The 5,220-nt window shown below is 40.5% G+C and overlaps 1 pseudogene; it reads left to right on the plus strand.

The window, feature by feature from the left end:
* The first annotated feature begins 282 nt into the window (after positions 1-282).
* LOC101575436 lies at positions 283-1,353 on the plus strand (annotated as a pseudogene).
* Positions 1,354-5,220: the final 3,867 nt, after the last annotated feature.

Consider the following 5,220-nt stretch of genomic DNA (forward strand, 5'->3'; position numbering starts at 1 on the left):
CTCTGGATTGTTCAGGTATGAAAATCAGGATCTGGTAGCTGCGCCCTTACAGACATCTGTTAGGTGCAACCGCCAACTGTGACAGTGTACAATCTAGCACTATCTCTCTGCACAAGCCCTGCCCTCGGTCTTCCCCGACTCCATCTCCTCTTTGTCCCTCTTCAGGAGCATTCCGAGTCCAGGGGCCTCATGGTGGCCCTGGTGGGTGGTGAAACAGAGCTACCCTGCTACCTCACATCCCGTCAAAGCGCTTAGCATATGCAGATATGCTGGTTGCGTCCCATGTCCACCCAGGTGGTGCACATTTACAGGGATGGAAGGGACCAGCCTGGAGAAGCCATGGAGGAGTACTCAGGGAGGACAACACTCGTGAGAGATGCTGTCTATCAAGGGATTGTGGTCCTGAGAATCCTCAATGTCCAGCCCTCCGACAATGGGCAGTATCGCTGTGGGTTCCAGTACAACTCTTTCTACAGTGACACACTGATTGAACTGAAAGTAGCAGGTCATGGCCCAAGCCTCTGCCCTTGAGACTGACACAAGGGTGAATTGACGCTGTGATGGGCTTCCTTCTCTGATGCATGCTCCTGGGAAACTTAAGAAGTCATAGGAGAAAGAGAGATGCTAATATTTCTACCTGTCTCACAACTCCGCGCACCACTGAATGTAGCAGTCTACCTTCAGGGCTTAGGGCCAAAAGACTTATAATAGACTCAAGGCAGAGGACAAAAAATGGGCAGGGGCATCTTAGGCTTGGATATTCTGAATGGATCTCTGGTCTGAGAATCTAGATCCCACCCTTTCCCGCCAAGCTCTCTTCGGGTCCTCAGTTATCTATATACCCTCACTCTGAGTTGCTATGCACCACTCCTCATCAGAAGGGCAAGGGACGTATGCACTGGACAGTGAGCTGGGCCTGACATCTTTGTCCCCCTCTCCCCCCCATGCTTAGCTCTAGGCTCAGATCCTCACTTCCACGTGGAGGTCACTGAATTCCGAGAAATCCAGTTGGAGTGTACGTCAGCAGGCTGGTTCCCCCAGCCTGTGGTCCAGTGGATAAACTCTCATGGAAAATCAATTCCCTCAGAATCTGAGTATCACAGCTAGGACAAGGGAGGCCTGTTCCAAATAAGAACATCACTGCTACTCAGAGAGCCTTCTAAGGAGACCGTGATGTGTTCTGTCTGGAACCAAGTCCTGAATCAGAGAAAAGAAGAGCAATTGTCCATAGCAGGTCGGAGAAAACTCTCCCTTTTCTCACTCTGCAGCCTTGGGAGGCGGCTTCTCTACCTGACATTCTTGGTTCCTGTGCTGCCCTCCTCCCTCACAGCAATGGCAGCCTTGTTGCTCTAACTTCCTTCTCTTTCTGCCTCTTCCTTTTCTTTCCTGATGAAATGTTTCAGTTCTCACCCTACGTTCCACCCCCGTGGAACTAAGCCCCTCTCAGCAAACCCACTGCCACATCTCCTCTCCAAACTGCCCATTCAGTGATCTCTCCTGCCTCTCTTCTAAGATTCCTTCTCAGATTTTTTTATTTGACTTATATCTCTATATGACAAGTCTTGCTTCTTGTCTTTTCCCAGTACTCTCCCCTCCCTTCAACCCTGCTTCACAATTACTAACAGAAGGTTTTTTTCCACTTTTTCTATTCTTTGTTCTTGACCCTCATTTCCTTTCCTTTCCACCCTCCCCTGCTCACTTTTTATTTCAATATCTTACTCCCATTTCCAATATCTATTACACATTTTGGTCCTTATTGACACTGGGTTCCTCACATCAGAGAAACAATGCAATATTTAAATGTATGCATCCGATTCATTTCACTTGGGTTTAAGCTCTCACGGTGTTTCCATTTAGCTACACATATCTTCATTTCATCCCTCTTGTGGTGGAGTAGTACTTCACTTTATTTTTTTTAAAAATGTATCCTTATCCATTCATCAGTTGATGGGCATTTGGACTCTTCCTAAGTCTTCGCGATTATCAACTGTGCTACTATGAAGATGCGTGAGCATTTGTCACTGTGCTGTGATGCTTTTAACTCTTTTGGGAAGACACAAAGAAAGGAAATAGCTCGGTCAAATGGAACCTCTAGTCCTAGTTTTTTTAGGAATCTGTGCCCTGATTTCCACAGTGGTCGCTCCAGTCTACATGCACAGCAACAATGGGGATGGGTTCCTTTCCCCCAACAGCCTCAGCAGCACTATATTGGTTCTCTTCTTGGTAATGGCCATTCTTTCTAAGCACTAGAATCTCAGCATTCTTTCATCTTGCAAGTGACTAAAGATGTTGAATATTTTTTCATATATTTAGTTGAGAAGTTTATATTCATTTCAGGTGGCCATTTTAGATTGGGTCTTTGTATTTGAGAGGGGCTGAGTTGTTTTTTTTGTTTTGTTTTGTTTTGTTTTTTAGTCCTTTATCTATTCTAGATCTTAGTCTTTTGTCCGAGGAACAAAAGACTAAAAGTTGGCTAAAAGTTTGCCAAGACATTGTGGGTTGTCTCCTCACTCTGTGAGTGATTTATTTTGTTATGCAAAGCTTTTTAATAAGATGAGATACAAGTTCTTTATTCCCTGTGATATTTTCTGTGAGAGCTGGGTTTTGTTCATAAAGTCCTTGCCTACACATATATCAACAGTCTACTTACTCTATCTTCCACCAGATTTGGTATTTTTCTTTGAGCATTTAGATCTTCAATCCATTTTGATTTCAGTACAATGCACAATGAAAGATACAGATCTAGTTTGCATCTTTAGCATGTGGGAAGCTAGTTTTTCCAGCTCCACTGAAGAGACTTCCAAGGAAAGTGTTCGGCCCCTTTATCAAATATAAGGTGACTGAGGGAGTTGGGAGTTCGTTTCTGCACCTTACAGTCTGTTCCACTGATCCTTAGGTCTGTGGATCTTTTCCAGCACCATGCTTTTTTATCACAATGGCTTTGTAGTATAATTTCAGGTCAAGGTTTATGATGCCTCCTGCTTTGCCTCTGTTACTATTCTAGGTATCTTCCGGTTCCAAATGGATTTTAGAATTTCTTTCTTTAATTGTGTGAGGTATGCTATTGGTATTTTTTTATTGGAGGTGCATTAAATGTGTATAACAATTTTGGAAGTATGGCCATTTGATTCTTCCTCCTCCAGAACAAGGCATATCTTTCCACATCCTTACATCTTCAGTTTCCTTTTCAGAGTGCTATGGTTTTCAATGTAAAGGTCTTTTACTTCCTTTGTTGGATAAATTTCTAGATATTTGTTTTGTTTTCTTTTTGAGTGGGTGGGATTCTATTGTGATAATTATGGTTCCCTAATTTCTCCCAGTGAGTTTGTTATTTGAGTACAGAAATGTTATTGGTTTTGAATGTTCATTTTGTATCCAACTACATGATTGAATTTGGCTATTAAATCTAGAAGTCTTTTGATGGAGTTTCTAAATCTTTTATGTCAAGAATCATGCCATTTGAAAATAATTGTAATTTAACGCTTTTCCTTTTCTGTTCTTATTTCTTTTGTTTCTTTCTCTTGTCTAGTTGCTCTGGCTATGGTTTACAGAGCTATACTGAATAATAGTACTGGATATCCTTGTCTTGTTCCTGATTTTATTTTTTAATTTAATTGACTGAAACTGGCTTGTTTTAGAATTTTTATATCTTCTTGATTCAAATTTAGTAATTAAGATGTATCTCTTTTTTCTTTTTTTTTTTTTTTTTAAGATGTATCTCTTAATGTGTCCATTTGTTCTGTTTTTTGTTGGTGGTGGTGTTGTTGGTTTTTTGTTTGTTTGTTTGTTTGTTTGTTTGTTGTTTTTGGTTTTTGTACTGGGGCTTGAACTCAGGACCCTGCGCTTGCCAGACAAGCACTTATTCTACTGAGCTATCTCCCCGGGCCCTGTCCCATTTTTCGTCTTATTATAATACCCTTCTTTTTTTTTGTGGCAGGCTCAGCCTGCCCTGGGGGCAGAGCTGGTGCAGCATGTGGTAGCAGGGATCAAACTATGGCCCCTGTGGTTACCTAAGCTTGCTTAAGCAAATCACTGAGCTATCTCACCAGCCCTATAACACAGGTTCTTGGAGTAGGTATTAATGATCTTGTGGGTTTCCACAGGATCTGTGATGATCTCACCATTTTATAATTGTGTGAATTTGAGTCTTTTCCTTCCTTTTTTGATAATGTTGGCTAACGATTTGTCAATTTTATTTAATCTTTCAAAGAACAAATTCTTTGATTCATTGGTTCTTTGTATTGTTGCCTTAGCCTCCATTGCATTAAGTTCTCTTTTAATATTTATAATTTTCACACTTATACAAGTTTTGGAGTGACTTCTTCTTTTCCTAGAGGCTTGTGGTTCAAAATTAGGGTGTTATTTGAGCTTGTTGTGTTTTTCTGATATTGGCCTACCACTATAAATTTCTTTAGGGCTGCTTTCTTTTTTATTATTATTTTTTGAAGAATACAAAATGGTAATAGAAAAAAACAGCATTAGAAATGATACAAAATTTCAGTAAACAAAGTAATAGGAATTCAACAATGGTTGCTGTATTGCATGATGTTATCTACAAATTAGTTGTTTACATTACTGGATATAAACGTGCAAGATTGGTTTAAAGAAAAAAAACAAAGCAAAGCAATAGCAAAAAAGTTATAAGAAATTCAAAAGAAGAGAAAATATTAAGTAGGACTGCCAGGTTCCACTGACTTTGTTCAACTATTGTCTCTATTCTTACATGAATAATGTCTATTTATTCTAATTTTGATTAAGGTACTACAATCTTAGAGAAGTTGTTCCCTTTCATAGTCTTTTTGTTTACATAACCTAGGCTCAAAGCCAGTACAAGTTTTTTTTCTTTGTTTTGTTATAAATAAATAACATTTATTTATTTAATGTTACTGTCACTTATTATAAAGTAAGTTTCATGAAAAGTGGGAAGCATAGGACTGGTGAGATAGCCCAGTGGACTAAGCGCCTGCTGAGGCAAGCACAGGGATCAGGGTTCTATCCTCGGCACCACATGCCATGCTGGCTCTGCCCTTAGGAATGCTGAACCAGCCACTGAGACTGGGCGTGGTGGAACATGTCTGTAATTCCAGACTTACGGAGGCTGAACACAGGAGGGTCACTACAAGTCTGAGCTGCATAGTGAGACCCTGTTCCAAATTTTTCCTCCACTTTCTCAAGCTGCCTACCTTAGTTTGTTCTAAACTCTCAATTAAGTCCCTGCCC

The sequence above is a fragment of the Octodon degus genome, unplaced genomic scaffold, assembly GCF_000260255.1.
Source record: "Octodon degus isolate 3935 unplaced genomic scaffold, OctDeg1.0 scaffold00049, whole genome shotgun sequence".
NCBI lineage: Eukaryota > Metazoa > Chordata > Mammalia > Rodentia > Octodontidae > Octodon > Octodon degus.